General features: G+C 45.7%; 1 protein-coding gene across 3 annotated transcripts in view; it reads left to right on the top strand.

Annotated features, from left to right (window-relative positions):
* Positions 1 to 424: 424 nt before the first annotated feature.
* The window catches only part of GOLM1 (golgi membrane protein 1), a 57485-nt gene continuing 46989 nt past the window's right edge, over positions 425 to 10920 (top strand). The window contains exons 1-2 of one of the 3 annotated variants that reach the window (XM_040244998.1): positions 1092 to 1141; positions 1466 to 1647. The gene's annotated coding sequence lies outside the window, so the exon portion shown is untranslated. Of the gene's footprint in view, positions 513 to 1019; positions 1142 to 1465; positions 1648 to 10920 lie in introns of those variants that run through there. The other 2 variants (XM_040244990.1, XM_040244983.1) reach the window with 2 other exon arrangements.

Raw genomic sequence — 10920 nt, 5'->3', positions numbered from 1 at the left:
TCAGCTCACTGAAATAATTTCTTCTATATACATCTCAGCTATGGGATCTGTGTTTTCACATCCCAAGTTTCCCTGGGCTCACTGTAGGGAGCGAGCGAAGTCTGCTGGTATTCTTCCTGTGTTCCCTTAGAATACAGGCTCACGTTGTCAGGCTGCAACCGCTGATGGCAATGGCAGTCTTATTTCCTGATATGGCAGGAAATATTCCATTTCTCATATGGTTATTCTACACGTCACTAGTTTTGTGGCATCTTCTCAGGTAGGTGTGGCTCAACAGTGTTTCTCAAACTTCCGTGTGCCAGAAGGTCACCTGGGTGCTGTTTAAAATTCAGATTTCCAGGCTCCATACTGAGAAAGTCCTAGAGGATCTCGTTTGGGCAGCACCCAAGAGCCTTCGGATTTTCTCTGCTGCCCACAGTTGGAGTGTCCCAAAAAATGAGCGCTGAGAGATAATAGCTGTAGGGAGATCAAGCCCACCTGGGAAGGGCTGGTGGAAGAAAAAGGACAAATTTGTGAGTAAATATCCCCTAAATACCTGTTTTTTCTTGGCCCCTCTATCCTGGGCAGTTTCGGCCGGGACTACGTGAGCAAGACCAGGAGTGTGACGATGGGTGTGGTCGGCTCTGGGTTCCGGAAAATTCCTCCGGGCCGGAGGTGGGGGACGTTGCGGGGGGTGGGGGGGGGGGAAGGCGGTCTCCCGGGGCCCTTCTCTCCGCCGCCGCCACTTCTCACCTCCTTTAAAAGCATCGAGACCGCTCTGCTGGTCTGTCGGAGCCCAGTCCCGAAGGCGCGCCGGGAGCTTCCGGTGAGGAGCTGGGGAGGAGGCTGAGAGGGGGCGCGACCAGGCTTTTCCAGCTCCCGCCGCTCAGCGGCCGCGGGCCAGGGCGTGCGCACTGCGGGGCCCGGAGTCCGAGCGCGGTCCCGGCCTCGCCTCCTCGCGCTCCCGAGGCCGCCTCCTCCGCGCGCCGCGGGCGCTGGCCAGAGGCGGGGACTCGCCGCTGCGGAGGCCGCGAACGCGGCGGCGCTGGACGCTGCCCCGGGCGGACGGGAGCGCGAGGCCGGCGGCGGCGGGAGAGCTGCCCGGGCGAGCAGGGAGCCGGGCCCCCGCAGCGCCGAGCGACCGCCGGAGCCGCGGCAGGAGGTGAGCAGGCGGCGCGCGTGCCTGGCGGCCCTCCTCCAGGTCGCCCCGGCCCCCTTCTCTCTCCTTGTGCCTCCACGGCCCCGGGCCCGCGCCCAAGGACCCCGCGCCGGGCCCCGGAAACACCCGCCCTCCCGCGGCTGGCCCCCGGGCCGCAGCCTTTTACCGGAGTGGGCTCGAGGCCGGCCCCGCACCTCCCCGCGCTGGAGCCTCCTTCCCGGGGCCGCCCCGACCCGCCGGGTTCCGCCTCCCAGGCTCCGCTCCGTTGCTGGGCTCCCCTGAGGAGGCCGGTCTGGGGCGATGCAGGGCCTTTCTTTTTGTTCTTAGCTGTGTCACGCGCGTCGGCACCCAGAGTCAAAAGCGAGCATCCCCGAAGTGGCGCTAGTGGCAGCGGTGCGGGCGTGATTGGCACGCGGGGAGGGCGGGCTGGCCGCGCCGCTCGTCTCTTTCCACCTCCGCCCCGAGCCGCCGCCGCGGTGCCCACGTTGGCAGCAGTCGCGTCCTGGCAGGTGAGCTTGACACCGGGTCCTCGGTCTGCGAGCCGCCCGAGCTCTTCCGAATCCCGTCTCAGGGATGCTCCGGGTTCCTTCTGTACCTGTATTTCCCACCTTTGGCGGCGTGGAGGATCCACAAAACTTCTGTTCTGCCGTAAAAATAGTCTCCTGGGTTTACATACTCTTTATATGTCACATCTTACTTAATATTTTTAATGATTGTCTTTCGGTAAAACAAAATAGGCAAAATACCTGTTTGGATGAGCGTTCGTTTTAGCGGAATTTTAGAATCATTGCATTCGGCAAGTCGTGGTGATGCTTGAGATATCCCATTCCCAAATCTGCAAAACCAAACTTGTGTGACTTTCACGGCTTTGAGATTTCCTGGTTTGTGGTCTCCAAGGTCCAATTGCCCTAAATAATGCAAATATGAGGGACATTCCTAGGGGCAGAGTAAAATAGTCCAGTAGCCTGATTACATATTTAACAGGTTTAGAGTGACTCTGCTTGGCTCATGGCCACGAGATTGACTCAGATTTAGGCAGTTTTAGTATTTCTGGATTTTTTTTGTAGCATGGAGCCTGAGAAGTTGAATCCCTTTTTGGTACTTGTGGGTCTCCTAGTGCATCCATCCATAGCTCCTCCTCCCTATGTTAGAGAAGATTAAGCTAAGGGCAGGCTACGTTGAAGAATAAGTTTATTTGTAAATAGAAACCAATAGCTTGCTAAGACTGGGATTTTTAGGTAAGAACTCAATTTCTAAGGAGTCAATGGTGAAAAGACATTGAATTCTTAGCGTGTTTAAAGAAAACAACACTTCAAGACATATTTTCTTCTCCTGTGAAGATGTCACCTTTTCTCCCCATTGGTTTTGCTCAAAAGTGAAAGACCAAGGCTGAGAGGCAGGAATGCTGGGGGTGAGGGTGGAGGTCAGCATTTGGGAACATTGCTATTAGAAAATAAGGGTGCCATTTGTTTTCTAATTGCTGGTCCAGTTATTGATGGGGGAATGGAAAGATTTTGCATGTATATTGTTTTTTCAGGCGTGGGGGCTGAAACAGCAATGAGAATGGTTGACCATGTCAGGCCCAGGGCCAGCTTCAGTGCATTTATGTGGCCACCTTCCTCCAGCCAGGAGGGAACTGCTGATCCTGTGAACGTTGCAGTCCAGCTTTCTGCATCTGAAGCACACAGGATAGCCAGGCAGAGCCTGGGGAAACTGCATGTGTGGGAAGAGGTGGAAGGAGGGGTGTTGCTTTCAACTCGCCATTCTGGGCAGCGAGTAGGATCCCATCACCGGCAGTGCAGTGGAAGGGAACATGAGGTAGTGTGGCCCTGCTTTTAAACAGTCCTGGAGGGGCTGTGAGGGGAGGCAGGGACTGGAGGAGAAGCCCTGTGCCTGGGGTTTTGAAAGTGAAAGTGAAGTCACTCTGTCCTGTCCAACTCTTTGCGACCCCATGGACTGTAGCCCACCAGGCTCCTCCGTCCATGGGATTTTCCAGGCGAGAGTGCTGGAGTGGATTGCCATTTCCTTCTCCAGGGGATCTTCCCGACCCAGGAATCAAACCCAGGTCTCCTGCATTGCAGGCAGACGCTTTACCATCTGAGCCACAGGGAAAAAAATAAGTTGTCTTAGAAAAGATTGATTTCTTTTTTAATGACTTGAAATGGGAAATTGGGATAAGAAAAAAATCACTTTTCTTTTTGTTTAAAAGAAAAACTTGGTTAGCATTATTTTCTAAAACTTCACAAAAGTAGAAGGAATGGTCTTGATATGCCCTTGTGCTTAGTCGCTTTGTCTGACTCTTTGTAGCCCGCCAGGCTCCTCTGTCCACTCCAGGAATACTGCAGAGGGTTGTTGTGTTCTTCTCCAGGGGATCTCCTGACAGGTAGATTCTTTGCCTGCTGCACCATGGGGGCTTTCACCTTAACAAACTGTGAATGGCATTTCACTTGCTCCCCCAGGATGGTCTTAGAGTGTGGCTGCTTTCTAGACTTTTTCAAGTTACTGATGAAATTACATTGAAAGAGAGTCTTGGCTTGAAGTTTAAGGATTATTTCCAAAATTCCCAGAGAGCCTTTCTTTGCTTCACAAAGAAATGTCCCCCACTTTCAGGAAAGAAAATGCATGCCTTCTCAGATTTTTACATTGTGATCTTATTCTCTTTGAAGACTGCATTAATAAAACTTCCTCTCACTAAGATTTTGATGATTAACTAGTGCCTGACAGGAAGAACACATATGTAAAAATACTGTATAATGAGATAGTTTGCTGTGGTTTCTAAGCTTTTTTGCTCGTTCTTGTTAGTAAAAAAAAAAAAAAAAATTAACATCAAAAACCAGTACAGCATAATGTCAGTTATATCTCAATTAAGACCAGTTTTTAGTACTCCTCTGTATGTGTGTTTGTTACTTAATTATAAATTAATGTATATGTGCTAATGTTGTAGCTCAAGATCCAGTATACACTTAGGGCTGGATTCATTGTGGAGGTAAAACCCTCTTTCAAATACTCCTTTAATTTTGAGGTTTTTTTTGGTTTGGATCTTGTTAGATCTGAGTACATCATCGTTGTTGTGATGTTGCTCAGATGACGCTGACTCAGGGTGGGAAGTGCATTCCTAACCCCTGGCTTGCGTTCACCTGTGCTTGTGTTCATTAGTATCTGCGCTTTTTATGGGGACCTTAAAGCTTCATATCCTCTGTGAGGTTTAGTTTCGTTTTAATTTGTGCATCTATCTCATTGTATGCTTGCCCAGTCAAAGGATACCTCAGAGGGCTGGTGACAGGTGACCCTTGACAAAGGGACTTTGTGAGGATGCAGTCAGTTCCTGCTTTTACTGGCACTGTTAGCATTTCATGGTAATATAATTAGTATAGTGTAACACAGTGTAAAGTAATTAGTGTACACATAATATATTTAACTTGTTGGTATAATATTTACATTACTAAACGTAGTTGCTATTCTACTTTTTGGACAAAAATAAATGTAACTTCTAGGATTTTTCCCCCAGCCCAGGTGGAGTGTCTTTTATACCTTCTGGGCTGCATAAGCCCTGCTGGTAGACAGCTGTTTCTCTCACTTCAGTCTCAGGTAGTTCTTTCATCTGATTCTCAGAAGAACCCTGTGAATGCATTTATAATGGATCACACTCCCCATTTTTTTTTTTTTTAATGAGTAAACTGAGACTTTAAAAGGTTAATACCACAGCAGTTCTTTTCAGTTAGTATTTGCTTGGTGACAAGTAAATGCTCTCATTTAATTTTCACACTGGCCTTGGAAGACAGGGATCAGCCTTTACAGGGGAGCCCAGGAGGCTGGGAGGAGATGAGGAACCACCGCGTCACCAGCTCAGAACTGGGCTGCCCTATGTTTCCCCTCAGTTTTCTGCCCAGGCTCAAGACAGGAACCTGGGTTTTCTTAGTGCCCCCAGTGGTGGGGACCAGCACAGAAGAGAGCTGGGAATGTATTTGAATGAGTTCAGTTTGTTTTTCTGCTTCAGAATGCATACATATGGTATCATTGTTTTGTTTTAGAGGAAGCTGTAAAATACTGTGATTTCATCTGGGAATGCTAGAAATATAACTTCAAAACTTGCTAATGTTACCATTGTATATCTTCCTAGCATCTTAATTTTTTATTGTTACTGTTTGGCTTTTGCATTAAAGATAGGCTCCTTGAGGGAAAAAAAGGTGATATAAAGCAAAAAATGAAGTCTTCTTTCTGTTCCTCTCTACCTCCTCCTCTCTTGCTCCAACTTGTAAATATCTTTCCTTATAAGCACTTGCTGTACATTTTCTATTATAGAGAAATGTAAAATGGCAACCCACTCCAGTACTCTTGCCTAGAAAATTCCATGGATGGAGGATCCTGGTGGGCTACAGTCCATGGGGTCACAAAGAGTCAGACACGACTGAGCAACTTCATGACGATTGATTTATTGAGCATATTTTTTAAAATTTTCAACAAAAATGGGATATGAACATTACTATTTTGTAACTTTTTTCACGTAACAGTTTATGTTTTGATCATCTGTTGCTCCATAACAGATCAGCTGCAAGCTTAAAACCATCATTTAGTTATTGCTTTTGGTTCTGTGGGTTGACTGGTCTGCAGTCTTTTGAGGCTCAGCTGGGCTGGAATTTCAAGATGGCTCATTTGCTATTACTAGTTTTTAAAAGAATTGCCTTGGTGAATTCTTGGGACAAAATTTTAATATACTAATGATTTTAGAAAAAAAATTTTTTCTAAGCTATTTCTCTGATTCCAGTGCTGCCAGAACTGGAGGGTCTAGCCCATCAAAATGCTCTCCGTTGTTTATATCTATGCAGCAGGTAGATGATACCTTATCTTTCCTCTCTGTTTTCTGTATCAGTGAGGGAGGGTCCTGTAGAAGCCATGTGGCTCTGGAATTAGTGATCACTTCATTCTGATTGGGGCTTCCCTGGTGGCTCAGACAGTAAAAAATCTGCCCGCAATGTAGGAGATCCAAGTTCTATACCTGGGTTGGGAAGATCTCCCCTGGAGGAGGAAATGGCAACCCACTCCAGTATTCTTGCCTGGAGAATCCCTTGGACAGAAGGGCCTGGTGGACTGAGGAAGTTTGGGGAATCCAAACTCAACCTTTAAACAGTACGGAAATGTTTAAACAGTATAGAAATGTTTCCCCAAAGATAAATAACGCACCCTCTCCAACATGCCTTTCTGCTTCTTAAAAATAATTGAGTGTGCCCAGAACAAGAGGCACTTGTGAGACCTGTCCAGTGAGCTCTGGAGAGCACAGTTCTCAATCTTGACCTGTATCAGCATCACCTGGAGAACTTGATAATCAGGGGATGCTGATGCTGCTGGTCCAGGGACCATACTTTGAAAACTATTGAACTACAGCAGGTGTTGGCAAACATTTTCTGTAAAGAGTCAGGTGGTATTTTAGGTTCTGCAGGCCCAGTGGGTTGTGTCACAGCTACACAATTCTCGTAGCCCAACGGTCATGACAATACGTAAATGAATGGTCGTGGCTGTGTCCCAACAGACCTTTATTTATGTCAGTGAAATTTTAATTCTATGTACTTCTCGTGTCATGAAATTTTATTCTTTTTTTTTTCAATTAAAAAGCTTGAAACCTGAGCTTTTAGACAGTGTACAAAGACAGGTGGCTGGCAGGATTCTGCCCTGAAGCTGCAGCTTGCCAACTCCCAAACAAGAGGAGGAATTTGGGAACACTTGCTGTTGTGTAGCTGTGGTGTCCACAGGGTAGTTGGCCCTTCTGCAGAAAGTCAAGTGCTGAAGAAACACAATGGAATTGGTTCTCATTCATTTCCACTCATCCATCTCACTCTTTGGTATTTTCACTCCATAGCACTAAATATGCACATGAATTTTGACATTTTTTCTTTTTAAAACATTTTATTGAGCATAATTGACATTACATATTAGTTTCAGGTATACAGTGTAAAGATCATTATTTGTATACTTTGCGAAATGCTCACCACAATAAATCTAGTTATCATCATTGCACATAGTTACGATTTTTTTTTCTTGTGATGAATTTTTAAGATCTACTCTATTACAACTTTATGATATGTGATATGGTATTATTGTAGTTACCATGCTGTTAAAGGTTTTTCTTTCTAAACTATTAGGTTCTAGAATTGGGGAAAAATTGAGGGTTGGGAAAGTGGGAGTAGGAGAATTGTATACTTCCTAGTAAGTTTTTAAAATAATTTAAGAATTTAAAAGGAGAATTCAATGGACTTGTCATTTAACCCTAATAGTTTAGACAGGAGTTTACAGACTTCCCCAGAGGGGCCAGATAATAATACATCTAACTGCTTCAGTCTTCATTCTAACCCTTTGAGTAAATCCTCGTGTCGATTGTTCAACTCTGCCTGGTAGTGCAGAAAGCAGCTGTGGGCAGTACTTCAAGGGCTGGGCGTGGCTGTGTTCACCAAAACCTTATTTACACAATGGGCTGCTAATGGCTCTAGGCCTCAGTATGCTGACTCCTGCCTTGGAGACATTCTTGGGGTGGGGTGGAATATCTTTGAACCCTCCAAAAAAATGTTGGTGACCAATTCCTGAGACCTCAGAGCTAAGTCGGGCATCCTGCGATCTGTTTGCTCACTGAGGTGGCTTCCAAACTCCATTCAGGTCACTTCCGGCTCCGTGGAGGGCACTTCCGGCTCTGGCCCTCCGCCCACCTGGTAAGGCCATTACTTCTGAGAAGGAATAAAGGTGCAGCTCCCATATTGTTTGGAGAAGCTGAGTTGTTCCTGCAGTGATGACATTGGTTAAACAAGTCAATCTGATTTGATTGCTTGTGTATTTGCCTATTGATTAAAAACCTCTATGTGAAAATGAGGAAATGGAAAGATTATTTAACTAGGAAGTTCAGAGGGCTCATGTATTTAACTAGTTGCCCATTTTCTTATGCTTTTTCTTAAAACAAAAAGTCTCTGTTCTCTTGTAAAAAATTTTTGCCTAAAAGGCAACAATAATTTTAACCAGTAGATTGAATTGCTTAAATTAATTAAGCCAGTCATTTTTTAAAAAACGACTCTTCCAACTTGCCAAGAAACATTTAATGCAGATAAACCTGGAATGTCACAGAGTTTAGTTGATTTCAGTTCAGTTCAGTCGCTCAGTCGTGTGTGATTTAGGTTAATATTTTTCAGCATGTCAAGTAACTATAGTCAAATATAAGACAAAACACATTGTGAAGCCTAAATTATGACTGTTAATCTGTCTGACATAGACTGTCTCTGACCCAATTCCATCACCGCCAGTCTGTATAAATTCTAAAGTGGAGGAGAGTAGAGTGTTTGAAACATTTGACAACCCTGCCTTTGAGTGCCTGCCCTTAGTCTTCATCAGGCTTTGGCATTTTCCCGGCCGTGACTCCCTTCATCTTGGGCAGCAGTGTTTCTGCAATCCTGGAAGTCCTGGGTGAGGCACGTTGCAGGACGAAGGGTCACTGTTGGCCCTTTCTCCATCATGGTCATCTGCTTGCCTGGGCAGCCCTCTGTCCATTGGGAGCCCAGGGCTCTCCTTATTGCGCCCTCTGGGCGGCTGCACACCGACTGACCTGCCAAGTGCTGGATCAGGCGAGGGGCCTCTGAGACTGTACTCAGCTTCCTGGAACCACTCTCTTGCATACTAGGGCCCTAGTCTAGGATGTCTGCTGCTGCAGCAGCGTCTGTGAGTCAGCCCAGTGATGGCAGAGACTGCTGCTTCACTGGACAGCAGAGTTGAGGGAGGAGCTGTTTCCTATGGCTGGTTCCTAGGAATGGCTGGTTCCTATAAAGTAGAACAACTGAGGAGGGAAGACATTCATCACCTTTTTCTTATAAAGTGCAGAAAAGGCCAGATCTGGAAATGATTTGTTATTCATCTTTCCATCTCTAATAATGATTAGTGTTAGTTGCTCAGTCATGTCCGACTCTTTGCAACCCCATGGACGGTAGCCCACCAGGCTCCTCTGTCCATGAGATTCTCCAGGCAAGAATACTGGAGTGGGGGTGCCATTCCCTTCTCCAGAGGATCTTCCTGACCCAGGGATCAAACCCAGGTCTCCCACATTACAGGCAGATTCTTTACTGTCTGTGTCACCAGGGAAGCCTCTAATGTGATAGTCAGCATCCCCTGACCATTGACACTATGTGTCAGTTGTGGTTCCAGGCACTTCCCTTGTCTTTTCTGGTCTATATTCCTCATTTAAGCCCTCTGAGGAAGACAGTCCAGGGTTCTGTGGTTCTTAAGAGGTGGAGCCAAGTCTGACTCTGGCCATTGGGTTCTGAGTTTGTTCTCTTAATGCTGCCCTGGCTTCCTGTTGCTGGCACGACAGCCTGTTCTGTTGCAGCTGTTCACTAAACTTTTTGACTGGCTAAAGGAAGGAGAATGTTAAATGATCATCTGTAACTTCCTTGAAGTGAGAATTGAGTTACATTGTTTTCAAAGTTACAGTGCACCATCCTGACTCACATCTGTATAACAAAAGATCAAATGAGGATTCCACCTAAAAGTATATTGTTAAGGGTTTAAGCATTTGACAAAGACGGCCTTTCAGAGAACTGAGTTATAGATTATTGCATAAGAGAGTACTAGAGAACTGACTCTCCATTCCAAAAAAAAAATTTTTTTTCTTTGTATTTCCTTACTTCTTCAGTTCAGTTCAGTTCAGTCGCTCAGTCGTGTCTGACTCTTTGCGACCCCATGAATTGTAGCATGCCAGGCCTTCCTGTCCATCACCAACTCCCGGAGTTCACTCAGACTCATGTCCATCGAGTCAGTGATGCTTAGGTCAAAAAAATTCCAAATGGATGAAATATTTAAATATAAATATGAAACCCATAGGTATGTTGAGAGGAGATATGGGTAAATGTATATCTAAAGTTAGAGTAGGAAATATCTTTCAAAATACAAGCAAAATCTAGAAACAAAGAATGATGAGATTAGATTATTTTGAAAACACCAACAGTAGCCAAAAATTACGGGCAAAAGATTTCATAGAGAAAGGAGGAGTTGGCCTACTTGTTGGTAATTTAAGAAATGTCCCGGGTTATTTTGATGCCTTTTGAGGGTTAAGAGCAGCTGGAATAGAAGAAACAGCCAGTGGAGTAGGAAGAGGAGGACTTTTAATTTTGTACTTCACTGTGTGTAATTTTTCTCCCCAGTTATATTTGTAATCTTACATATATTTAAAGAAAGACTGTTTCATGAACAAAACATGATAAAGCAGTGGAGACACATTTTCAGCAGATCTATAGAATTTTCTGGAACTTTAGTATTCCTGAGCATCACTCTCTGTTAGTACTTACAGTGCTAGCTGATAGCAACTGACAGTTAAATTTAAAACTTTTTTTTCCTCTTTTGTCCCAAGAGACCAGAAGCTGGTGAAGAAGGCACCAGTCAATGGAGGCTGGACTCAGCCCTCAGTTCCATGCATGGGAATTCTGAGGGTGCTTTGTTTTAGGTGATTTCCACTAGATTGCTCTTACATCCCCATCTCAGCTCCTACACCAGTACCTACCGAGAAAGGATGTCTCCCAGGGACACAACTCAGCTACAGGTACCACTGGGGGAGAGCTGGCTCTCAGCTCTCCTGTGTCCTTACCTGCAGGAACTTCACCTCAGAGCTGAGTCCCTGGTGGTGTCTCTTCCCCTCCTCCCCTGTTTCCTTCTCCCCTTCCGCCCTTACCTCCTCTTCCCCGTCCTCCATTGCTGGCCTCACCTGGCATAAAAGCATATCTGTTGTGAGGGAGACTGTTTATTACGTGTATTGTGTGCAT

This window comes from Oryx dammah, unplaced genomic scaffold, assembly GCF_014754425.2.
Source record: "Oryx dammah isolate SB20612 unplaced genomic scaffold, SCBI_Odam_1.1 HiC_scaffold_1, whole genome shotgun sequence".
In the NCBI taxonomy this organism is placed as follows: domain Eukaryota; kingdom Metazoa; phylum Chordata; class Mammalia; order Artiodactyla; family Bovidae; genus Oryx; species Oryx dammah.
This window is presented reverse-complemented; position numbering and strand designations above follow the sequence as displayed.